Source organism: Xyrauchen texanus, chromosome 19, assembly GCF_025860055.1.
Source record: "Xyrauchen texanus isolate HMW12.3.18 chromosome 19, RBS_HiC_50CHRs, whole genome shotgun sequence".
NCBI classification, from domain to species: Eukaryota; Metazoa; Chordata; class Actinopteri; order Cypriniformes; family Catostomidae; genus Xyrauchen; species Xyrauchen texanus.
In genome coordinates, this window is record NC_068294.1 from 27,795,338 (window position 1) to 27,823,185 (window position 27,848).

Here is a 27,848-nt window from a genome sequence, read left to right on the forward strand (position 1 = left end):
TGGGCAGGGAGTTTGCCCAGAACAGAACAATACCGCCAACACCAACAGATGCTTCAATTGTCTACATGCCAAAAAATTATTCAGTCAAGTATTCAAGTTAATAATTCATTTGACGGAAGTGGTCCTGACTGAAAATGGGATTTTGGATGCACATTAAACTGCATCTGGGATTTCATTCAATTTGGACTCATGTAGCCTCTATAATTGGACTGCCCATTACAGGAAAGACTAAGAACATTTAATAACACATTCAATATATCGATTTTAATTTAAACTATTTATTGATTATTGGTTTTCTTACAACACCTTAGCTATCAGTATCTGCAAAATCCAACATCAGTCAACCTCTATTAATCAGATACACTTTTAAATAGATTGAGAGTTATATAATATTTGTATGTAATACAGATTAATTTCAAAAGCTTAAAGCCAGAGCCCTCAAATCAAGACAGAAAATCATGAAATCCAAATACTACAGTACTATTACACTTACAGTAATTGCCACAACTGCAGATGTACTAATGTTTTGTTCCAATGTGAAAAAATAACTTTACAGAGTTCTGTGTTGTGAGAAGGTGACGTATAGTACACAAGTGGGAGAACAGATGTGGTTTTTATGTTTTACTTGTTGGTGGCATGTAGTTGAGCCAGCAAAATCCAGCCTTAGCCACTTCCTCTGGACAAAGATGAATGACCCCTTGGAAAATCTTTTATTTATATATATATATATATATATATATATATATATATATATATATATATATATATATATATATATTGCCTGCAGAATCAAAATTCCTGCATAGCATCTACTTTGAGGAGCAATTTAATGCAATTAATCAATATTATTGTAGACAGCCCAGTGACCAAGACTGAGTCTCATGGAATTGTAAAGTGTGAACATTGGAGTGCATATTGGAAAATCTTACTGGAAACACATTTTAATATATTGATATATTTAATGTATGTACAGCAGTCCAAGAACCGTATTACAAATTTTACCACTATCACTACTGTAAATATCTAATATAGGCTACTACAGGTACTGAGAATAATTTTGCAAAACTAATATTTTTAATAATCTTTGGCAGTCTAATCTAATGTCTCATGTCAAATAATGTACAAGGACTTTAATGTCTCAGAGATCATTTGTATCAGTGCAGCTTATTTTGTTCAACAGTATTAAAGGATCAAGACTTATTGTGTTAAAGTGTGAAGAGTGTCAAGAGGAGTCAACCGGTGTTTATATGTTATTAGGTCTGTTAGCAATGAACTAATGAGGAGTCTATTATACAGCAGCAGGTTCTACACATCTAATCTTTAATGCTTCTGTTCTTTGCTCTCCCATTATTTCCTCTTTGTGGCTCTTTCTTCTTGTTCATTAGCTAGCACACTCTAATTCATTAACACAGACAGTTCTATAGCATCAGGCTGAAGCCAACTTGACAAGCTCTTATCCTGAACAGACAGCAGCCCAGCAAAACCATCCAGCTTAATTAAGACAAGCCCTCAGGGGACCAGTGTAACATCAACCTCACAAGTTTTCAGCACAGAGATTTATACACCGTATACACTAGCACATCGAAAATTCTTTACTGTACAAATGCTGTGAACAAAAAGCAAAAGTTTTGTCCATCCTTAATATATCTTACTACTTCAGTCTGTATTTAAGATAAAATCTGTAATTTCAAACTTTATAATAATGTACTCCTATACAGTATGTGATTAACTGAAATCCAAAATAGAACCAAAGGAAAACTTTGTGCCATCAATATTGCTGTAATTTCCTGAGGATTCCCAGTTATTTCTTAAAATCAACATCATCTGGAAAAGGCAATAAAACAGAGATAGCTCTGTTGTAATTGGATTGTAGTTCCTACATGCACAGAACCAATTCAATACCTTCCTATTAGCTATCTATATTTAAAATGAGGGTTTGTTTCATTTGGAACTTGCAGCCAAAATGTGTAATGTTAAAATGCCTTTCTCCTATCCCATCCTAATTTTGCAGGGACAAATGACTAAGTTCAGGCATGAAACTCTGAATGGTGCAAGCTGATAGGTTCTTTGAACTTGTTATCTGCTGGCCAATCAGCTCGATTACATGTGATATGCCAAGCCAGTCGGCTCTCATGGTGTAAGCTGATGGGCCCTTTGACATGTAACCAATTAACTTGTGTACTCTCTCTTTGCCTAATATTTAAATATGCTCAGTTTACAAGTAAGCCAATTTCACTGCAGTGTGCTGTGAGTGTTTTCTCTGAAAATGATGTTTGCTCAAGTAGTTGCTGGTGCTTTTTCTTCTCAGCTTGCATAGTAAGATCTGATTCTGTCCATGATGCATAGAAGCACATATTTATAAAGGTAAGCCTTGTTGGGGCTTTGTTCAGGAGCAGGTTTGGTTATTAGTAATAATTAATAATAATCAAAGATAGATCATTGATTAGAATTAACATTAGCTTTAATCTTTCAAATCAACAATCATCAAAGGTAACATTTGTAGAGCGGAGGAGCGTGGGGCCGGGCTGGAATGACACACGCCTGGTCCCCAATCAGCCTTATGGGGCACGCGGGGGATAAAGATGAGCGGTGAAGACAGTTAGAGAGAGAGAGAGAATTGTGGGCAGCTGCCCTGTATGTGTTTGTGTATTTTTATTTAATGAAATATTATTTATATTGTTAAGCCGGTTCTCGCCTCCTCCTTTCCTTTAACCCACTTTACACTGGTGCCGAAACCGGTAAGGAGGAGGGATGCCCGTCGCAAAGTCCTCGACACAGCCGTCCACCAAGGGGAGCGCCGCAGCCATCTGCCATGGCACGGAGTACCCCGACCGCGGGGAACGATCGTCGTCCATGGTGAGAGTGGGGACTGGACTCCCTGACTGCCTGGCGGAATGGAGTGCCCTGCCAAGAGGAGTGCCCTGCCAAGAGAAGCCCGCCGTCCACGAGGGAAGTGACTCGACAACCGCTTGGAACAGTAGGGCCGAGGAGTGTCCCCACGGTTCGCAGGGAACGCGGAGGGGCATTCTGTCCACTGGGGGTCGGAGGTCTGAGAACGGTCTGCCCGGGGAGGAGCGGCTGCCATCCGCATGAGAGGGTGGAGGAGTGATCGAGGACCATGAGACGGCGCATCAGAGAACCGGTGACTGAGTTTCTTTCTCTCTCTCCTGTCTCTCTCTGTTGCTCCATGTTGGCCTTTCCCTTGCCTATTTTGTTTTTTTGTTGTTTTGCGTTTCCTGTCTCCTCCCAAGTCAAGGAAGGCGGGGATGACCAGCCGGCAGATGGGGCGCAAGGCACGCCCCTTGAAACAGCTGCATGCAGAACAATACCAAAACACTTCTCTTTAAAGTTTAAGAAAGTTTATTGATGCAGTAATATCAAAGAAAAATGAATACAATGCAGTTGATAAACTTCCGACTTCCAATTACAAACTAAACAGTAACGTAAGGTTTCCGCCAGAGAATGTGGGCGGAGTGACTGGTAAACGGTGTCTGCCCGTTTAACACGTTTCTCCACTGGTACAATAACTTTGGGACAAAGCTGGGCTCTATTGCCAAGTTATCTGTTCAGCAAATTTGTGTGCGGGTGTGTTTGTGAGGGGTCGTGTGTATGTGCAGTTAGTATGAGAGAGAGAGAGAGAGAGAGAGAGAGAGAACAGGGTGATGGCACCAATGCCTGTTTAGTGATCGGGGAGAGAAGGCAACCATTAGTTATATTAGTTACGCGGTGAACGGCTTGTAATCTGTCCGCCGCTGTCGTTGGTTCTTTAATGAATAAACTCTGTGTGCCGGTTTCACCTGCGATGATGTGGAAAATGCACAAACAGCCTAACGTGGTTGGACGACAAAACCGCAAATCTCACTTGCGTTAACAGTAAGTTACATAAATACCTTGAGTATTATTAGCAGTACTGAGCGGACTCAGCGGTCTGTAAACTGTACAAGCAATAACCTTGCTACACAAGAATAACACACTATAATAATCTATCACTGCCCAAATCTCTTACTTGAGTCACTTGAGGACATGAGTAGAATGTGTGTTCGTCCATCGTATGACCCTCAAAGCTCAGGTGATGACTGGAGGCCGTTTCCTCTGTCAGCAGGCGGTACAGCAGTTGATTCTTGGCAGGTTGGCAGAGAAATCAACAAAGGCGACTCGGCTGAAGATGGAAGAGAAATCTTGTTTCTTCACTTCTGCAGGCAAAAGGGTGAGACGCGGATTGCTCAGCTGTCTCATTTGGACATGTTAGTGTGCTCAGAGGAACGTGGAGAATTTTGGCTCTTCCAGCAAAATGGAGATTGTATGGCCAAAGTTCAGGTATGTACGTTACTTCCTTGGGTAGCAAGGCTACACCTGAGAGCAGCAGGGCTGCAACTAAACATGGCAAATACTACCGCTGAAGCAAGGCTTAGGAGTAATCTCTGGTGTTTCATACTTTCAAAGACATTGTGGTTGAGGGACGCATTCTGTTGTGCGTTTCATTTATTAGGAGTTGAGAGTTTGATCCTTCAGAATTTCACACCTAGGTGCAAAATGAACAGGGCTTGATGGGATCTGCAGTCTGTTTGGACTCCCTTTGTTTAATTTTGGCACCGTTTTTGTGTTATCAGTCTTTGAGTGTTCCTACTGGCCTCAGTCAAATCAGATCAGGCACTGGCACACATTGCTATCTTATGTGATTAGTTTAAGTACACTCACTGAGCACTTTAGGAACTCCTGTAAACGTACTTATTCATGCGATTATCTAATCAGCCAATTGTGTAGCAGCAGTGGATTGTATAAAATCATGCAGATACAGGGCAGGAGCTTCAGTTAATGTTCACATCAACCATAAGAATGGAGAAAAATGTGCCAGACGGGCTGGTTTGAATATTTCTGTAACTGCTGATCTCCTGGGATTTCCATGCACAACAGTCTTCAGAGTTTCCTCAGAATGCTGCCAAAAACAAAAAACATCCAGTGAGCGTCAGTTCTGTGGACGGAAATGCCTTGTTGATGAGAGAGGTCACCAGAGAATGGCCAGGCTGGTTTGAGCTGACAGAAAGGCTACTGTAACTCAGATAACCACTCTGTACAATTGTAGTGACAGCATATCGGCACTCACTGAGCACTTTATAGAGAACAATATGGTCCTAATAAATTTATTAGGACCATAGTGTTCTTTATAAAGTGCTCAGTGAGTGTAAATCCACATATAGCTTGACTAAATCAGTAGATAAATAAGCTCTGGACTTCCTGGGTCCAGGTACACATTATGAGCCAGGTCACCAGCCATTTAAGCCATTCGGCCAATTAGTCCCAGGCACACATAGAGATTTAGCTTATTAAAGTTATGCCATTTTGCCAAGCAGGCCAAGGTACACCTATCTAGCATACAGTACATTTGGTGCACATGGCTCTTCAGAGCAGCAGCAGAACAGTCTTGGTGGTTGATTTGCTTGTTTTTGTGTTATGCATTTATGCTTCTCTTTTTTTGTTGGGGGAATTTATTTATGTCTATTTGTAGAGCAGTAGGTCATATATGCTTGATGTAGCATGTCTTTTGTTTTTCTAATTGTGCAGCATCAACAGTAGCAGCAATATGTCTAAATATTCTAGCAGTAGCAAGTTTCCGTACTTGCTCTGCAGCTGCAGCAGCTAGTGATGAGCGATACCACTTATTTTATTTTCTATCCAATAGCAATAATTACAAGTCCAATAACGTAGATACCTAAACCAATACAGATAGTTCTATTAATTCGTTTGTGTGTGTGTGTGTGTGATTTCACTGGATAAAATGGGTCTACTTTTTATTATTATTTATTTATTTATTTTACATTTGTGAGCAAAAACAGAAAATTATTAGACTGTTTTGTTTACCTTTACACAAATTAAACATGGTTTCACTACAGTAACTTTTGATTAACCTTGGTATTTAGTTAAACCATTGTTACCACACAATTAACCATGGTTACTATAATATTACTTTAGGACTTTAAATCCAAGGTTAACTATTTTTGTAAATGACTTATTAACACCAATTACACACAAACTTATTATAATAAATGTCACGTTTAGATAAGTTGTTATTTTAGCATGAAATTAGTTTATCTGATTTTCTATCATTACCACTACTAGGCACTGATCCCTCTTGTTTGAACGAGCCCTGTGACAGCGCAAACTCTTGTGTGCTTGTGTCGTTTAGCAAGCATGTTATGATGAGCGGAAGAATAAATAGTTCCCATCCTGCACAAGTATTTGCTATTATGGCCTAATCCTTTTTATTTCACTTTGAAGATTATAATTATTGTTCATGTTCACAGTAACCATATAATAATATCCTTAGTTTAAAAGAAATTATAATTTAGAATTCTATATTTTAGATACAACATCAGCAGTAGCGGTTTTAACCATCACGCAATTGCGTGGGGACCCGGACGTCGAGAGGGCCCCCACGCTGGCAGAAAATCTCAGCAAAGAGCGATTGAAGTGACATGTTCTTTGGGGTACACGTTGTCAATGCTCTCAGAGCGGTTCACGTTAGAAGCTGGACGAATGTCCTTGACTGCTGCACAGCGTCACAGTGTTTCTTCGGTGTGTTACGCAGGACCGGCCAACTACCTATCTATACCTATCTGCCAACAACCAAGAAAAACTGTGTCCAGGTGTACCTTGGAGAATTGGTGATGTTTTGAAGGCAAAGGTAGTTACACCAAATATTGATTTAGCTTTTTTTATGTCTACTGACTTTGTATGACATGAATTGATAAATAAAACATATATATGGCATTATTTTTGAAGAAATCCTAACTATGCAATGTTTTTCACTAGTGGCCAGGGCTGGACTAGTAATCTGGCATATCAGGCATTTTCCCGGTGGGCCGATGCACTTTAGGGCTGATCAGGGGAGGACTGGCCATCGGCCAGCTCATCGCGATAAGCTAAAATGAGTCACCGCGTTATGTAGAACGGACCACAAAATGGTGCCGTGATATGCAGAAAAGGATAGCGAACACACACTCAAAACATTTGGGCCAGTTGCTATGTAAAATCCTGGGCCGATTTCTCTTCCCAGTCCAGCCCTGCTAGTGGCCTAACATTTTGCACAGTACAGTATATTCGGAATATGTAGCAATAAACATCTACTTCATTGATTATAATGACTTTATTTCCATAGGTTTGTTACATTACATTATTTGCAACTGTCTGTAAAGCATTACACAAAGGATTTTATGAAAAGTCTATGCAAGAAATTAATGGGAAAAATACTTCTAGAACCCAGATGGCTAAAAAGAGGAAAAAATAGGTGGGCACTGTTTTTTCAATAAATGGCAGACGGGGAAGTGTTTGAGAAAGCAGTTTGAAAAATATTAACTATAAAGTAGGCTATTATAGGCTGTTGACTGAATATTTCAGAACCATGGACATCGGTTATTAATGTGTAAACAAAAATAACAATGTCTATATCTTCATTTATCAGGACATATTTAATGTAATACTTTGTCTCTTAGTTATGCTTCAAAATGTGTGTAACACATAAAGGACGGGTAAGGAGGAGGTGGGAACCGGCTGAACAGTAAACAAAGTTTAATGGAAAACTTAAAAACAACATAAACAAACGTGCAGCGTGGCCACGTACGTCTCTCTCTCCCGAACTGGCGCCTCCGTCCATCCCTTATCTCACTCTTCTGCTGATCAGCTAGGCAAGGCAAGGCAAGTGTCCCCTATTTGACTCAAACTTACCCATGCGGGACATAAAGCATATTGTTCCTCCGGATTTAAGTAAAATGAAGCATTGGGTTATCAGGCATTCTACATAATAATCTCTTATGGTTAAGGCCAAATATTAGATAATACAGCACATATCCCCATTCATAGTCTCAGCTATCTTCAAAATATAATTTTAAACAGGCCTTATAAATTACTTCATGTGTGGGGTTTGCTAATTGCACTGACCTCAGCAGAAAGTCGTTTGATCTCTCTGAGAGAACTTGAGCTAACTAGACTGATTGGGTACAGTTGAAGCATATGAGACATTATGCAAGAGCTGTATATGCACTCGGATAATAGTGCTATAGTGGAGCACACACATTTACACATGCATAGCTCTGCAGGTTCACGGGAGGACATGAAAACATATTAGGTGATGCTTTATACATAATTCTTAGCCTTTTTTTTTTTTTTTAGATGAAATCACAAACCAAGCACTAGGTTGTCTAATTGTCTGGACAGAAATGTATATTGTATGGATGTAATCCAGATCAGGATGCACTACCAAATTTGAACTTTGACTGTTATGCTTTCTATGTAATGGATTATGAAGGAAAATTACAGAATTAAAAAAAATCAAGAACGACAGATGCTCTGTCATTCGGTTAATGGTTTAACCTATATATGAATTTGCAGATAAACAACTCTCTTGCTTACTGTTTTATATGTTTAAAAAAATGTATATGGTTTACAATGCACTTAACGTTTTTTCTTTCCATTAGAAATAATCCCTTATAGTTATAGCCCTTCTTTTCTCCCATTTCCTACTCTCTCCCTTGTCTCTGTCTCACCTTCATCTCTTGCGTGTTTGTGTGCAGGGGCAGGAGGGAATCCCGAACTGTGTGTGCTGCTGCAGTGGGAGGAATGTGATTACATAAGAGAGGCAGACAGGCTGAGCTCTTCTCCACTCTCTTCCTCTCTCCGCCTGTCATACACTATTCATAAGGCTCTCTGCATCAAAACTGCATTCTTTTTATGCCTCTTCCATAGCACTGCCATGACAGCAGCCACACCAGCCATCAAAGCTACACTGACCATAAAGAATTTACACACCTTGTCTCATGTTCTAGAGTTGTTGACTTTCAGCACTCTCAGAGACAATTTTTTTTCTTAGCTTCTTTGGCTCCTTAACCCATGGAGATCTGTTTTAAAGAGAACACAATCCCTCATTTTACAACAGTTAGTTTTGGTCCTCTAATCTGATTGGACAAGCAGCATTCCAAGGGTGATGATATTTAGTGTAACTGCACTGAAATGTTGAAATTTTTGTATCACACTGCTTGTCTGTTTTTCTGGCATTCCAGACAGGCTGTCAGTCTGTGCATTGCTCGGTGACACGCAACAGTTGATCCTGCTTTGGCTTTGTTTCGAACTATTTTCATTAGCGCAATATAAAATTAAACCAAGTTGTGTATAAAATGTAAGTTATTACCTTCTTGTTTATAGAACTGTTGCACAAAAGCAATATCATGCTGTTGTACCCAATATCAGCATGGTTGTGATTTGGCCATTGACAGGTATAACATTCTGCACATTATTTACGCATTCAAGTTACCAGAGAGCTTGTTGTTATCCTAACAGAGATCACGGATGGGTTTACAGTTTATGCTGCGTTCCTTTCAAAGAGATGTGGGACATTCCTTCTTGCTACTGCATCTCAGACCATGAAGGGCATTCCGATCAAAAGAGAGTATAAATTATTGTATTTCATATGTCTCTACAAGATTAATTAGCATGTAATGTTGGATCTTTGACTTAGTGATGTTTTTATTTACTGAAAAGTGAAATTTGTCAATAACATTGTAAATCTTGACAACATGCACATGCATCTCGGCAAAGTCAGAGTTGAGGATATCCGCACAAGGTGTAAGTCTGACTTCAAGTGCTGTTCCATTGCATTTTACTAAGTAGGAAGTTGAAGGACACTGATGTGATACCATGCAAGGAGCGGATGTGTGATCGACGAGCTCTGCACACTTTGCTAGTTTTAATAATATTTGTGTCATAAACCAGTGAGATTCAATACAAACTGATTCTTAACTGTTCGTAGATGTAACCCACACACACACACAAGACGAGACAGTCACAATGTTGAGTCAAGCTGGTGTTTATTGAAGCAGGCAAAGGTACAATACGGGAAATCCAGAGGAAGAATGGTCAGGGGAGCGATAAGTCGAAAGCCGGGGAATCAGGATTGGGTAAAGGGGCAAATCCGGGAAAGAGTGGTCAACGAGAGCGGGAGGTCGAAGCCGGGAAACAGGACACAACTAGACGGGACTAGCGGGAGCAAAAGACAGGGGAACTAGGGGATGACTAGTGCTGGCAAAGCGAAGGGGAAAACTAAACAATAACCAACAAGAGTGAGACGAATGTGCTGGGGTATTTATAGGGGAACAAAGGAGTGGTGCAGGTGAAACGAATGACAGGTGATGGGACTAGTACAGGTGTATACAATGCTCTGGTGTGCTGATGAGGCGAGTGCAGGTGTATACAATGAGGTGCTGAATGAGGCGAGTGCGGGAGTGTCTTAAATGTTCTGGCGATTGGGAGCGGGCATGTGAGCCTGAGGGGGGAGATTGTGTACGAACATGTGAGCTCGGGGAATCAGAACGAGCGTGCACGCTCGAGGAAGCAGAACGAGCGTGCAAGCTCGAGGGGGCGGAACGAGCGAGTAAGCTCGAGGGAGCGCACATGTGTGCGACGAAGCGGGGATGGGGCAGAGGAGCGGGGTTCGTGACAGTACTCCCCCCTCTGTAACGGACGGCTCCTGACGGCCGCGCTCGGCTGCGAGGAGCGCGACCTCTGGGAAGCGGTGCAGGACGATCGGGCTGCTGGCAATCCCAACAAACAAAACCCCAGAACAAAAACCCCCACACAACACAGAAAACAAAAAATGAGGGCAGTCCAAGGGGCACAGAGGGCACAAAGGGAAATGAAACAGTCCATGGGGGTCAATGGGCAGTTCAGGGCAAGGTCAGGGGGAACATAGCGGACAGGCGGGTGGTCGGGAGATCTAGGGGGCAGCCATAGGGCAGAGACTGGGTCCGGGGGCCTAGAAGGTGACCACCGGACAGGGACGGGACTAGGGGACCTGGGATGAGGCAACAGGGCCGGGACAGGGTCAGGAGGCCAGGGAAGAGGCCACAGGATAGGGTCAGGAGGCCAGGGAAGAGGCCATAGGACAGGGAGAGGGTCAGGAGGCCAGGGAAAAGGCCACAGGGCAGGAAGAGTGTCAGGAGGCCACCGGACAGGGTCAGGAGGCCTGGGAGGAGCCAAGAAGGACTTGGGGGACGGAGCCGTGAGAGACTCGGCAGGCGGGGCACTGAGAGACTGGGGAGGCGATGCCATAGGGAGCCCAGGAGACAGGGCAGAGGGAGGTGGTGCCGCAGGAGGCTCTAGAGACGGAGACTTGGAGACTTGGAGGCGGCACCGTAGGCGGCTCTAGAGGCGGGGGTCTGGAAGGCTCATGAGGTGGAGCCAATGATGGTGGCGCTGTGGGAGGCTCTAGAGGCGGAGGCCTGGAAGGCTCTGGAGGTGGAGCCAAAGGAGGCTTTAGGGGGGTAGGCCTGGAAGGCTCTGGAGGTGGAGCCAAGGGAGGTGGTGCCGTGGGAGGTTTCCGAGGCGACGACCTGGCAGGGTCTGTAGTCTCGGGGGGTAGAGCCGTAGGCGGCTCGAGGGGCGGAGCCCCAGAAAGCTCTGGAGTCTCCGTGAGCAGAGCCGTGAGAGGCTCGGGAGGCGGAGCCGTAGGAGGCTCTGGAGGGGGAGCCGTAGGAGGCTCGGGAGGCAGAGCCGTAGGAGGCTCGGGGAAACAGGCCGTGGAAGACTCGAGAGGCTCTAGTGGCAGAGCCCTGGAAGGCTCAAGAGGCTTGGGAGGCGGAGCCCGAGAAGGCTCAAGAGGCTTGAGGGGGGGAGCCATGAAAGACTCGAGAGACGAAGCCCTGAGAGGCTTGAGAGGGGGAGGAGTCCTGAAAGGCTCGAGGGGCGGAGCCCCAGAAAGCTCTGGAGTCTCCGGGAGCAGAGCCGTGAGAGGCTCGGGAGGCGGAGCCGTAGGAGGCTCTGGAGGGGGAGCCGTAGGAGGCTCGGGAGGCAGAGACGTAGGAGGCTCGGGGAAACAGGCCGTGGAAGACTCGAGAGGCTCTAGTGGCAGAGCCCTGGAAGGCTCAAGAGGCTTGGGAGGCGGAGCCCGAGAAGGCTCAAGAGGCTTGAGGGGGGGAGCCATGAAAGACTCGAGAGACGAAGCCCTGAGAGGCTTGAGAGGGGGAGGAGTCCTGAAAGACTCGAGGGACGGAGCCCTGAGAGGCTCGAGAGGAGGAGGAGCCCTGGAAGACTCGAGAGACAAAGCCCTGAGAGGCTTGAGAGGAGGAGCCCTGAGAGGCTCGAGGGGAGGAGGAGCCCTGAAAGACTCGAGGGACGGAGCCCTGAGAGGCTCGAGGGGAGGAGGAGCCCTGAAATACCCAAGAGGAGAAGCCCGAGAGGCCTGGAAGGAGGGGGAGCCCTGAAAGACTCGAGAGACGGAGCCCTGAGAGGCTCGAGGGGCTTGAGAGGCGGAGCCCTGGGAGGCTCGAGAGGAGGAGCCCTGGGAGGCCTGAGAGGAGCCCTGGGAGGCTCGAGAGGAGGAGCCCTGGGAGGCTCGAGAGGAGGAGCTCTGGGAGGCTCGAGAGGAGGAGCCTTGGGAGGCTCGTGAGGCGGAGCCCGCGAGGGCTCTGAGGGGCGAGCAGAGGCTGGCAGAGCCATGGAAGACTCTGAGAGCGGAGCAGAGGCCGGCAGAGTCGTGGAAGACTCTGAGGGCGGAGCTGAGCCCAGCAGAGCCGTGGAAGACTCTGAGGGCGGAGCAGAGCCCGGCAGAGCCGTGGAAGACTCTGAGGGCGGGGCAGAGCCCGGCAGAGTCATGGAAGACTGAGGGCGGGGCAGAGCCCGGCAGAGCCTTGGAAGACTCTGAGGGAACCTCTGCGGTCTTGAGCACAAGACAAGACTGGGGAGAAGGGGCCCTCTTCCTTCTCTTACGTCTTCGGCCAACAGGGGACGTGGCCATGGGGACGGTCGAGGCTACAGGCGCTGGCTCTGGGGCGGTCGAGGCTACAGGCGCTGGCTCGCTGACAGTGGCAGACTTGGGCGCTGGCTCGCTGGCCGTGGCAGGTATGGGCGCTGGCCTGTTGGCTGTGGCAGACATGGGCGCTGGCTCGCTGGCCGTGGCAGGCATGGGCGCTGGCCCGTTGGCTGTGGCAGACATGGGCGCTGGCTCGCTGGCCGTGGCAGGCATGGGCGCTGGCTCGTTGGCCGTGGCGGGCATGGGCGCTGGCTCGCTGGCCGTGGCAGGCATGGGCGCTGGCTCGCTGGCCGTGGCAGGCATGGGCGCTGGCTCGCTGGCCGTGGCAGGCTTCGAGACTGGGGCCGTGACAGGCTTCGGGACTGGGGCCGTGACAGGCTTCGGGACTGGGGCCGTGTCAGGCTTCGGGACTGGGGCCGTGTCAGGCTTCGGGACTGGGGCCGTGTCAGGCTTCGAGACTGGGGCCGTGGTAGGCTTCGAGACTGGGGCCGTAGTGTAGAACTCTGGTTCAGAGTCTGCATCCCCCACAGTAAATGAGGAACCAGCATATAGTAGGGCGAGGTCAATAAACTGAGCCAGGTTGAGGGAGCAGCGACCACCCGGCATGAATGATGAGGTTGGCTCATTCAGTCCACATTGAAAAATGTCTTTCAGAGCCACCTCATCAAAATTCACCTGGTTAGCCAGGGCACAAAAATCCACAACATAAGCCTCCAAGGGTTGACTCCCCTGACGCAAAACCAAGAGTCGGGCCGCTGGCTCCATAATGTCAAGGGCGAGGTTATGAGTTACACAACCGCTGCCTTGCATAAAAAACCCTTGGTCAGCGTCCGAAGAGCCGACGCTCAGAAATGCGTTGGGAGCATCAACGGGTTCAGGGGCAGACACAGGTGAAACAGGGTGAAATAAATCAGAAATAGTGCGTACCTGCTGCCCCTGGGCCGTAAGCGCGTGGTCATCTCTCCCAGCGAATGTGCTGGGGTATTTATAGGGGAACAAATGAGTGGTGCAGGTGAAAGGAATGACAGGTGATGGGACTAGTACAGGTGTATACAATGCTCTGGTGTGCTGATGAGGCGAGTGCAGGTGTATACAATGAGGTGCTGAATGAGGCGAGTGCGGGAGTGTCTTAAATGTTCTGGCGATTGGGAGCGGGCATGTGAGCCCGAGGGGGGAGATTGTGTACGAGCATGTGAGCTCGGGGAATCAGAACGAGCGTGCACGCTCGAGGAAGCAGAACGAGCGTGCAAGCTCGAGGGGGCGGAACGAGCGAGTAAGCTCGAGGGAGCGCGCGTGTGTGTGCGACGAAGCGGGGATGGGGCAGAGGAGCGGGGTTTGTGACAGTAGAAGACAATATGTCAAAGAATTCTAAATCGTCAGGCCCTGGAGACATTAAAAGACACTTATATGCTCAAGCTGATTCCACTCAATGGCAGGCCAAAAGCCCCGGACTCAATTTGGATGGTGAACTGAAAGAAATACGGCTTGACATGCAAGCATCGTCTTTCATAAAGTCATTGGAGTGAGTAAGCCATTTGATGATTTTTATCTTGCCACATAGTGGGTCTGTCTCGCTGAACATACACTTGACTGTCCGAGGATACTGAGCACCTTTTTTGTTTCTGTCATGTTCATTCTGTTGGTTAATGTTTTCAAGGCTTTTATTTAAAAAATCTAGCTCCTGTTTTATGTCATGTGATTCCGTTTCCCTCATGTGATCTTGTCATGCGTTTCCCCTGTTCATGTGCCTTGTTTTCATTAGTTGATTACTTTGTTATTAGTCTTGTCTTTTCATTGGTTTAATTAATTTAGTTTTGTTATCTTGTTAATAGTTTAGTCTTGTGATTGGTTGTCTTGTTTACTTGTTAAACATGTCCTTGTATTGAAGCCCTCATGTTTGCCATTGTGATTTGTCAGGTATTGTTAATGTAACCTTGTTTGTTAGTCAAGTCATAGTCAAGTCAAGTCTAGTTCATGTTTATTTTTTTTATAAACATGGTTGTTGGATATCACTTTGGTTAATAAACTGCACTTAGGTTCTCACTACGTCATTGTCTTTGTCATTGTCAGTACTGTCAACAATGTTACAGAATACCTGACCGCCAACCATGAATCCAGCGGTCCGACTCCAGCGCCTACATCAGGGGAATCGATCCCTGGAGGAATATGGGGACTTCTGCACTCTGGCCAGTGAGGTTGAATTGAATGAGGTCACCCTCAAAGACTGTTTCCGTTTCGGAGTGAGTGAGCCAATCTCCACCTTGATGCCTGGTGGTCACAGTTCCCTCAGCCTGGCTCAGTATATCAACCTTCCCCTGCGGATTACTGGTTCTACTTTCACTGTGGGGGAGGTGGTCGCAAGCCAGCGTCCCATGTCATGGTCAACGAGCCAGCGTCCCACGTCATGGTCGACAAGCCAGTGTCCCACGTCATGGTCGATGAGCCAGCGTGCAAGATCATGGTCGGCGAGTCAACGCCCACGCCTGCCATGGCCAATGAGTCAACCCCCATGCCTGCATTGACCAACATGCTGGAAGCTTCTTCTGTCCAAGAGCCTGCGCTGCCAGCCTCGTCCGTCCCAGAGCCTGCGCTGCCAACTTCAGCCTACCGGAGGAGGAGGAGGAGAAAGGCTTTTGTTTCCAAGTCTCAGCCCATGTTCACAACCACGGAGGTCATTTCCAAGTCTCTGCCCATGTACACGACAACAGAGGTAATTTTGTACTGGTTCCGCCTAGCATAATATAATTTTTTCGGGACAGCTTGTGGATGAATCTGCTCGTTTTGGGTGCTCGAAGATCTGAAAAGCCTGTTTTTTTGCTGTTGTTTTTTTTTTTTGCTGGATCCACTAGCGGCTGGAGTTTGTTTTGTAGAGGGACACACCTTCAAGACAATTTAGTGGATGAATCTACAAATTTTTTGTGGGCTGGAGTTTGTTTTATAGATTATCTTCTGTTGTGTAATTCTGTATAACAAATTTTTGTATAGAAGCACCAGACTTGAGCAATCCATTGGCAAAGTTGTTGTGGGGCCTCTCGTAGGCGTACATGGACTGTCTGAGTTTAGAAGGATGGATGCCAGTTGGCGCTGTCGTGCACAGGGTTTTTTTTTCTGGTTGTTTTCTGTTCTGGGGAAATATGGGGTTTGATTGTTGCATGAATGTGGAATGTGGTCTTTATAATTGTATAATTAGAACTCGTGGAGTTGGAAGAGAATATTAAAAGTACAGAGACAGAGCTGAAGCGCCAAATGTTGTCTAATGGGCTCAGAGAATTGACCTGATTGAAATACAGATATAATACTATTTTGTTGCAGAAGGTTGAGTTTTGGCTATTTAGGGCAAGACAGTCATATTTTGAGTCAAAGGAGAGAGAGTCTTGTTCTACCATTCCATCAGTGAAATCTGCTTGTGGTGAAATATTTACCTCAGCCATTTATATTAATAATGCTTTTAAAGAGTTTGTGGAGCGGAGGGGGGCGGGGCTGGTCGGAATATCGCGCGCCCGGTCCCCAATCAGCCTGATGAGACGCGCGAGGATAAAAGCGACGGTGGCGATTGTTGGAGAGAGAATTACGGACATGTCCGTCATGTGTGTTGTTTGTGTTTTGAGTTTCTCATTAAAATATAATTTATGTTGACAAGCGGTTCTCGCCTCCTCCTTGCCCATCCTTCAACTGTGTTACATTGGTGCTGAAACCGGGAAGGAGGAGGGATGCCCGTCGCAGAGTCCTCGACACTGCCGTCCACCCAGGGGCGCCGCTGCCATCTGCCGGGGGCGGAGTAGCCCGACCGCCGGATGCGGGATACGGCCGTCGTCCGCGGGGCAAATGGGGACACTCCTCCGCCCCTGGCAGCGGCTCTACCGCTCGGGCGGTCGGAGAGTTCTTCCCTCCTCCCTCGCGGACGGCGGTCTTCCCTCGACCCCTCCGCGTCTCTGGGGACGGCAGGGCACTCCTCCGCCCCGGCAGCGGCTCCTCGCTCCAGGCGGTCGGGGTATCCAGTCCCCACTTGCCCTGCGGACGACGGCCGTACCCGCATCCGGGCGGTCGGGCTACTCCGTCCCCGGCAGATGGCAGCGGCGCCCCTGGGTGGACGGCAGTGTCGAGGACTGTGCGACGGGCATCCCTCCTCCTTCCCGGTTTCAGCACCAATGTAACACAGTTGAAGGATGGGCAAGGAGGAGGCGAGAACCGGCTTGTCAACATAAATTACATTTTAATGAGAAACTCAAAAACACAAACAAACACACATGACGGACATGTCCGTAATTCTCTCTCTCCAACAATCGTCACCGGCGCTTTTATCCTCGCAGCCTCATCAGGCTGATTGGGGACCGGGCGCGCGATATTCCGACCGGCCCCGCCCCCCTCCGCTCCACAGAGTTCTATCTTGATCTCTATAGATCCACATCTTTGTCTACTGATGAAGATATTAGAATCTTTGTGGAACCATTAGATCTCCCTAAACTGATGACTGAGCAAAAACATTCTCTTGATTCTGAGATAAGCTTGGAGGAGTTTGATGAGGTAATTAAGGCCTTACCTACAGGCAAGGCTCCGGGGCCAGATGGCTTTGCCGCTGAATTTTTTTTAGATCTTATGATACAGAACTAGCTCCACTTTTGTTAGAAGTTTATACGGAATCATTAAAGAATGGAAAGCTTCCACCAACCATGAAACAAGCCCGGATCAGTCTGATTCTTAAAAAGGACAAAGATACAAGCAAGTGTAAGAGTTACCGTCCAATTTCCCTGATTTTGTCGAAAATTTTGGCTAATTGATTAATTAATGTTATGACATCTCTTTTACATAAAGATTAGGTGGGGTTCATTCAGGGCCACAGTTCTTCTGATAACATTGGTGTTTCATCAATATCATGTGGTTAGTGACGAATTATCAGACTTTGGTCACTGCCATCTCATTTGACGCTGAAAAGATGTTTGATATGGTGGAATGGGATAATATTTTTTAGGTTTTGGAAATATATGGGTTCGGAAGTACTTTTATTTAATGGATTAAGTTACTTTATATACAACCGGTAGCAGTGGTACAAACAAATGGATTCATTTCAGATTATTTTACTCTGGATAGGGGCACCCCGGCAGGGTTGCCCTCTTTCCCCATTATTGTTCTGTCTTGCCCTGGAACCATTAGAAGCTGTGATAAGAAAGGAGAGTGATTTTCTAGGGATGATGCGTTTGCTTTTGCTAGATTTTGTTTTATTATTATACATTTGGTCTCAGACATTTGGCTCACTTGTCGCTTCCACCTGAGAGAGCCCCTCCATTGTGTTGTACTGAACAGTAAGTCCTTGCCCCTATTTCACCATTGCAAAGCCTTTCTATCAAACTAACCCCATTATCTCGCATTTGCACATGGTTTGGTCAAAAGTTTCCAGTGTTTAATTCTGACATTTATTTAAATGTTGCCTCAAGCATATGGCTGAACCCTAAATTACGTATTAATAAGTCACCTTTCTGTTGGTCAGAGTGGATTGGGAGGGAGGTTACTACACTTTTTGATCTATATGAGAGTGGAGCGCTGAGATCATTTGATATTTTGGATCAACATTTTAAGATTCCTAGATCTCAGTTCTTTAGGTATTTAAATTTTTTACAGCCCACTAAAGCGGCAGATACTCAGGAAGTGGTGATTACTGCTTTTAGAAAAGGTCATGGGGAATCAGTGTATTACTCCTTGTTAATTCAGAGCCTGGGGGATGGAGCTTTGTCTTCTCTCAAGAGATTATGGGATAAAGATTTAAACTTGGTACTGGAGGAGAGAGTTGGGGCTAGGATTCTAAAAAGCATCAAGTCCACATCTAGAGATGCAAGGGTCCATCTGTTGCAATTTAAGATTTTGCATCGATTCTACTAGACCCCCTCTAGATTGTATAAATTGGGTCTTAAAGACCAATCATCAGACGGGGACACGACATGTGTTTTTGGGGATGTGTAAAGATCCAAGATTTTTGGTTGGATTTTTTGATTAGTTCACTGATAGCACAGTGATGAGGCTACCCATTGTAGAGGTCGACCAATAGTGGATTTTACCATTACCGATAACTGGGCAGTACCTGCCGATAACCGATTAATCAACCAAACTGTTGTTCAAAAAACAGTTCACATGGTGTTACACTTGCACTAATTCCTACTACTCCAGACCCAAGCTTCACAATAACAGTGAAATACAACGTTGTTTTTATTCAGTACAGTTTTATGTTGGGCATTTGGCTAAACTCGGAGGTGAAGCAGCTCAGATTATGAGCCCAGGCCAGGGGCTGTTCAATCAGATGGAACACAACAGAATGGAACCAAACGTGAGAATCTCAAGACACACATTTCCAAGTTGAAATTGTTTTCTGAAAAAGCATTTAAACAACTCATTGCTTAATCTGAGAAATGCTTATAAGAGAGCAAGACACAATGGCCAAAGATCAAATGCTTTTGCAACCATCGTTTGTTTTTCTATGTAAATGCGCACTAGACAAACATCTTTGTTTCCCTTTGTTTTTGTTTATTCAGCATCTCGTGCAGGAATGTTGAATGGATACTGTCAGCACTCTCAAGCCAGGCCATGATCATTCAGAGGCACGACCAGGCTCTGTCAGAGATCCTCGCTCTTCTGAGTCACCAGTCCCAAGCCTCTTCTTCCCGAGACCCTCCTCCTGATGCTTCACCAAGACCTACGCCTCCCTTACCATCTGAGCCCAGACTACCAGCCCCTGAGCGATTCGATGGCACTCCTGAGAGTTGTAGAGGTTTCATCACCCAGTGTACCCTGGCCTTCCAGCTTCACCCCAGCAGCTTTCCCACCGAGAGTAGTAGAGTGGCCTACATCATCACTCTTCTCACCGGCAAGGCTTTGGACTGGGCCTCAGCCTTATGGGACCAAAGATCTCCACTCACTACCAATTGTCAAGACTTCATTTCTGAGATGAGGAGAGTTTTCCTTCATCCTGCTAGTAAGGGAGATGTGGATCGTCGCCTGCTTCACCTCTCTCAGGGTACCCGGAGTGTAGCTGAGATTGCCATTGAATGCAATGCCAACTACCCTTGCCACGGAGAGTGGATGGGACCAACGTGCCCTGAGAGCCATCTTTCACCATGCCTTGTCTCCTGAGCTCAAGGACGAGCTGGCTTTCCGAGATCCTGCACCTGATCTTGAATCCCTTATTGACGTGGCCGTCCAGGTAGACCATCACTTAAGAGAATGCCAACAGGAGCGGTGGCAGGAGGTCAGATTGCTGGAGTCTGCAAACCCTGTTAAACTGCCTTCGTCTCCTTGTGATCCCGAGGAACCCATGCAGCTGGGTGGAACCAGGATTTCTCAAGCTGAGCGCAACCGACGGATGAGGGAAAGATGCTGTCTCTATTGTGGCAGGTTAGGCCATTTCCGCTCCACATGCCCTGAGTTGTCAGGAAAAGCCAAATCTCGTCCAGGAGGAGGGGAGCCAGGACGAGAGTAGGAACCGTCCCCTGCTCTGCGATCTCTGGTCTGTCCTTCCACGCCACCCTTACCCCTGGCACTCAGCACCTTCAGGTTTGTGCCTTTGTAGACTCTGGAGCCGCCGGGAGCTTTATGGATTTTGAGTTGTCCAGGAGCCTCTCTATTCAGTCTGTCACCCTACCTAGACCTCTTAATATTACGGCAGTGGATGGCAGCCCTCTGGGTTCTGGACAGGTTACTCTATGCACCCCGCCTCTCCAACTAAGGGTGGGGCAACACCAGGAACAGATTCAGTTCCTTTTGATACACTCTCCTAAGCTTCCTCTGATTCTCGGCTTCCCATGGCTGACTGCTCACAACCCTCACATAGACTGGTCCCGAGGGGTTGTTAAGACATGTGGAACCAACTGCCACATCGCTGACTCCGCCTTCTGCTGTGTCCCAGATCCGTTAGGAGCATTCCCTAGACCCTCGCCAGATTTCTCCAGGCAGAATTGCACCTCTGCTCCCGAGTCCCTGTCCAAGGAAGTCTTGGCTCCTCTTGAGATGGAGCCGGATAGACCCAGGTCTGTAACCTCCCTTCCAGAGTTATCCCGAGTACCCCTGGAGTATGCAGACCTCCACAAAGTTTTTAGTAAAGACAGAGCTGCCTCACTGCCCCCTCATAGACCTTATGATTGCACCATCGAGCTGCTTCCCAGTACCTGCCCACCCCGTGGAAGATTCTATTCCCTCTCTGGTCCTGAGAGATTGGCCATGGAAAAGTACGTCAAGGAATCTCTGGACAGTGGGATCATCCGCCCTTCCACCTCACCTGCTGGGGCCGGTTTTTTTCGTATCATTGAGGGCCAACCAGCATACACCATCCATAGACTGCTGGATTCTCGCCAGGTCTGGGGAAGACCCAATATCTGGTGGACTGGGAGGGTTATGGCCCGGAGGAGCGGACCTGGGTCCCCGCTCGGGATATCCTCGATCCATCTCTCATTGCGGAGTTTCACCGGTCCCGAGGGAACTGATTAATGAACGTCAGGAGCCATTCCTAGGGGAGGGACTCCAGTAATGATCTCCTCCAGACCAGCAGAGGGCACTCATCCTGGACCTCCCATGCCATGTTCCTCTCCTCTCCTCCCCTGCAGATGGCACTAACACCCCTAACCCTGTTTAACCATCCATTCATTAACCCTCAGTCCCTTCACCTGTGCTTAGCCCTATATAAGCCTGCTTGTTTTTCACCAAGGTGTTCTGTCTTGAGACTTTGTACCCTGTTTCTCCCGTGACCAGCCCTCAGCTAAGTCTGTCTCAAGTTGTGCTTATTGATCCATGTTTCTCTTTGTTTCTCAGTTTTGTGGAAGCTCGGCTTACCCAGTTTATTTGTATCTTTTTGACCCTTGTGTCTCTTTTGTTTATCTGTTTTGTGGAAGCTCGGCTTTCTCTGTTATTCTCTACAATTAGACAAAAAGATAATACTTTTTGGGAAGAAACACAAGTATCCAGACTCTTTGCTTTTCTGCTCTTGGGTTCCACTGTCAGGGAATTAGCTCAGTGGTAGAACACCACACACAAGAGCACTACAGACCCGGGTTTGATCCCTGCCTACGGCATCCCTGTCACAGCATCAGTACTTTAATCTGTAATGATTTTAAATACTGGTATGTAGAATTACTTGTAAAATGTAGGTCTACTTTTATTGTTAAACCTGCAGTGTGTAATTTCTGCGCCACTAGCGTAACCAAACATAATTGCAAAAACAATATTTTAACATGGAAAATATTACACAGTTCAGTTTAAGCAGGATCTTTGACAGTGTGAAGGAGCATCAGGACCATGAATAAATATAGTCAATAACAGTGTTTAGGCACCTGACAGAACAATATAAATTTCATTGATTTCTTATTAGCATAAGAGAGATCTGTATTAAAGACAAACATTGTGCCAACCATCTCCATTCACCCTGCCAACAACAGCAGTCTCTCTTCAGAATATAATTAGCTTTAGACATACAACTACACATCTTGTACATAGACTTTATATCCATTTCTGAGCACTTTAAAATAGGTATCTTTAACTACTATGTACTTAAGCATTTGATACTATTTGTATTATGTAAAACATGTTGTTGGATTATACTTACATTTAATGTATTTACATTTAAGGTACCTGCTTTAAATTACATCAGTAATTCATTGTAGGTACACAGTTAACCTTACCCCTAACCCTAAACCTAGTCCTACCCCAACCCTTACCCCTAAGCCCTAACCCTACACCTACTTCAAACTCAGTGGGACCAAATGTGAATCTTGTGAGGATTTTGCAGAACAACTTGTTGTTACGCAACAAATACATTGTAATGTATGTATTTTAATGTTAATAAAGAGGGACTGCATTTTCTTCTCCATTATTCAACAATTTTCATGGATAAACTTCATTTGTTTTGGATCTGTATATTTTTAATCACATGTTGATATAAAAGGTGTATTTGTAAACATGTAATGACTTCATCGAGAGCATCCTCAAATGACACAACATCTGATGAACAAGATGGAATGGGGAAAAATAGAGATAGGAACTGCTGCTTATTTTAAATACCCACTACAACTGTCCATGTAGAAGACAGACAATCGTATGTGCCAATAGGATAAGGGGTGTGTAAGAGTGGATTTAACTGAGCAACATAATTGCTGAGCAAAAAGACATAAAAAATAAGTTGTGAGTTGTATATATTTCATGTGTGTATGTTATATATATATCAGTTTCGCCCGTGGCCCTAGTTATAATCATTGTCTACCTAAACTGGATAATGCCTCGGGCTATTTTCAAGTGGTTTATGCATGTGAGCAGGTGAACAGTTAGATGCTCATTGATATTTGAATGCTCAGAGTGCAAATCAATTTATCTAATTAATTATGCTTGTGTCAGTGAACTATAGAGCATTGCAAAATGGAACATGGAGGAGAATGTGTGTGTGAGAGAGAGAGAGAGAGAGAGAGAGAGAGAGAGAGAGAGAGAGAGAGAGAGATAGGTGGGTGGGTGGGTGAGGAAGGGCGGGGGTCAGGTAGAGGGCGTGGGTGTTGTGCAAAGAGGTACATTAGCACTCGTTGCCACGGTGCTTTTGCACGTCAGTTTATCTAGTGTTGCCATAAGGTCAGGAGAGAAACAACACGCTGCCTCTAACCAAGCCAGATGGAAATTCCAAATTTCCAGGAAAAGCAGGCTGCTCTTTCAACAGCTACCCAGCTGATGTACGGAACGCTCACATCTTCCCATCTGGAGGATATGGATTGCATATGCAAATACTCACATACATAACTAAACTGAACAGCAATAACACATACCATTAATATATTTATTTGATTTTTTTTCAAACCTAAAATATATATATATATATATATATATATATATATATATATATATATATATATATATATATATATATATATAGGGATAAATAATATCAAATCAGTCATTCCGACTATAAATTCTAATTTGGATGAGCCACATTTAAAGTTGTTATAAAAATGACTATAAATGCACACGTGCACATTCTATATTAATGTGTTAAGTTGTTACACTGCTTGGCAACCGCAAATATCCTACAGTTAGGAAAGTGGACTATATTACTTGTCAGAATAATTGTTTGCAGCATTTTGAGTATTTTATCATATTGCTGTTGTCATTGTTTTATAAAAGCATTAAACTGCTTTAGTCTGTGCATTACAGTGATTTTAATAATTAAGAAATGTAAAGGAAATGTACATATATGAGAAGTCACATAACGAAAGGTTAAACAGGGCCCTGAAATAACTCCTCATAAAAACAATCTTGTTTGTTTTTAGTGCCCTGGTCATTTTCTTGGAAAAATACATAAATGCTTTACCCAATTAAATAGTCTCAAGAGGCCTGAGTCAACTCACAGCACTGCTAATTAAGGGCAATATATAAAGCAGTCAGTTAGAGAACAGATAGAACAGGTTAAGACCAGCACACACACCTGGTGCTTGCTGTTGTATGACAGAGTTGGTTTTGTAAGATGTAACAACATCAGTATTCTAAACAGGGGAGTCCACCATCTGTTAGAGACAGATCTCACCCTGTACATCCTTCAGAGCAACAGTGCACTGTGTAATGTTTCAAGCGTGAGTCAGAACATAGTGTAGATGAGGAAGTATACGTTCAGAGAACTCTAGTATACAGCATCAGTTTGATTATCACTTTGAAATTTCAGTTTAACTTTGTCATTTCAATCAAGCATCATGGCATTGGCATGTATGTTCAATTACAATGACATTGTTGTTACAGAGTGTCTCTGCATCTACAACATAAATTATGCCTTTTTTTAATAACATGATCTGTATTTTGAACTTTACATCAATACTACCAACTGTATTGTATTGTTTGCATGAGAAATCCTTTTAAGAGTCTCAGATCAGCTGTTAACAGGTCCATTTGCTACAGCTACTTGTATTGGTTTACATTACAGCATTCATGTTACTGTGTAATTACACAAGCCAGTGCTTGGTCACACTAATCTAACAACATATACTGTAAGTATTCATTTTGTGGAGCTGTTTGTAATTGCACATTGTTATTTTTTACTGTAATTTATTTGACTTTTGTTCCATCCCAGCTTTCTCCATAAAATGCAAAACTGTTTCTCTTGAACCCTTTAAGCTCTGATGGTGTTTTTAAAGATTTCCTGCTTCAGTGGCACACCGAAAATTAAAGGCTTGTAACTTGACACAAAAAAAGGAGGGTCAAGTGTTTGGTATCATAGTAAAGAAAACTTTTTCAGAGTCTCTCAGCCTAAGAAACTGCTGAAAAATCAAAAAAGAAAAAACAATTGAGACAAATATTTCCTTTTTTCTTATTATTTTTCTGATCTGAAATTATATTTTTGTGGTTTTAAATAAGGTGGCTCCAAAAAAACTGCTTTCGTATTGTTCCCAATAATGTCAACTGTATCTGTATAAAACTGTGTTGATATCACAAAGCAATCAAAAGTTATAACATTACAAAAATAATGTATTATATAAATGTATTAATAATTTTTATATTAGTTTTTTCCCCACTATTTTTTATCTGCTTTTGGCCCTTTTTCACCATTTAAAGTAGTCCTGTGGTATGAAAAATATATTTTGTGATTTAGGCTGCATGCATTATAATTATTTTAGTTTAAAATAGTTTTATAATATAGCATGTCACTGCATGACATGTCAACTTTCCAAAAGTATTTCATATCAACCACCAGTAAAATGAAAAAATACAGTATATCAGCATGTGAGAGACAAGTGTGTATGTGTGTGTGCATGAGAAAGGCGAGTAGATGGAGTACAAGAATGAAAGCGTGTGGCTGTTTAAGTGTATGGTGTTTAAGTGATGTGAGTACTCGGCTTTTAGAGTAATGAATGGTGGTTTAGGTTTTCTTTTAGGAATGTACCCGTTGAGTGTGTGAGTATTTAGTGTGCATGCATTAGTGTTTAAGTGTTTGAGATAAGTGCCTCAGCTCACTGTAAAAAAAACAGTGATTGGCAAAACAGCAGCGAGCCCCTGCTGGCTCTAGGCAGGGGGGATTGTAAAGGTGAGACTTTTGGGTGCAGCGCAACAATGCAGGACCCCTGGTGTGGGTAATCACCATGAGGCCAAGAGCATTCCACAAATGCAACAAAGACCCCATGTAACACACACACATGTGCCCGCCTTTGTGCTGTTAAATGCACACTCGGCCCTCTCCGGGGGTCCTCGGCAGGGGGCCATTTAAGAAATTAGGCACAGGGGGAAAACTAGTGGAGTTGACTAACACTAAGTGGAGGCCCATTTCCAGTCAAAGAGCAGTGGCTGAGTGCCGGAGGAGGCAAAACCAGGGGGTATATAGATTGTGGGCTGTGTGTGTGTATGCGTGCATGCGCATGTGAGCCTACTTCTGTGAAAGATGAACTCTAGGGACTGAGATTCACTCTCTCTCTTTTGCAGCTCAGAGTTCACTGCACTTACTCGCACACCTCCAGCACAGAGGCAACATCATGTCAAGGCCTAATAAATAAATAATATCACCACTGAGGCATGCACACACAGGGGCTTTAATGCAAAACAACACGATGCAGATAAAATGCCATTAATGTAAAAAAAATGCAAGCTGAGCAACATGTAAATGCAAAAGTGTGTATTTGCAGTTAGTATAACGGAAATCCATGTGATGCAAGTAGCCAGTGTTGGGTAAGCTACAAAAAGTAATCAATTATTAATTATCTAAATTATAATCAGATTCATTTACTGTTTCACTTAAGTAATCAGTAGTACTTTACTTTTAATTTACTTTCTAAATCACAGAAAATTGTTTATCCATGCAACATCAAAATAACGTTTATATTTCCTCCTTGTTCATTGTCATAAGCAAGTTATACACTCAGCACTATACATTTCTCCTTAACAATGACTTGTTAGTGACAAAGAGACGTATGTGTATACAGACATATGAACATAATACTCGTTTTAAATGTATTCTACATAAATAATACTATTTTATAAATGTATAATCAATGCGAGAAAGAATAACTAATTTAATTAAATAGTAATCTGATTACAAGAATGTTAAATGTAATGTTATACATTACTTTTTACTAAAAATAATTAGACTATAGTAACTAATAACCAACAATGTAAGTAACTAAAGTATGAAAAACTGTTTTTTAATTATAATCTGAAGCTAAAAAAGAGCATACTTGCACTGTGTGTAAAATCCTTTACATAAGAATACCGCTAATCCTCAGTACTCATTGATTTGATTCTCAAAAATAGCTTGTTATGAGAACTTGAAAGCATTTATTGTAAGGACAATATGTTCCCTCCCAAAAAAAGAGAATATTGGCCTTTATAAAACAAATTGTTGTGCAACTGCTATGATATAAACCTAGCCATGGAAGCAACACTGGCATCAAAACTGCCGTTAACAGAGCGAAGAAAGAAAAGGCAGAATAAAGACGAGACGAATCCTTTAATCAATGTTTCATGGCTTTAACATTTAGAAGGGTTCACTCCAGTGCATTTTTCATAAGCCCATTTCAGTAATAGTCGAGCAGAGAGCAGGTCCTTTACAACGTAACCCTGAACTCCTACACACACTAATGATATTCAAACACAATTAGGGGAACATATGGATTCTTAACAATGTGCATATCCACCTTTAATGTTTACACAAATCCTCCCTCTAATGAATGCTCTCTGTAGAAGGGCTGGCTCCACAGCTAATGGCATGGAAATGATTGTGGTAGCACTCGGCTGATAAACTGTGGAAGTGCTCCCTTAGGGAGCACGAAAACACTGATAGAGAGGCCTTACAGATGAAGTCACATACACATCATCACATAAAGGTATCATTCCCATCACTTTACATGCCCTCTTCTGAAGGCCATATTCAAAGCATGAGGAGTGAGGTTGAGAGAGAGAGCGACGAAAATACAAATGTACAGTACAAGCCACACTTATAAGCACTACATGAACTTAAAACCCCAGAAAATATGCTGACAAAATAGATAGTGAAATAAGTTGAACCAGAGTTGGAACCAACTTGGAAGATGATTATCACAGTGAATTTGATTAAATAAATATT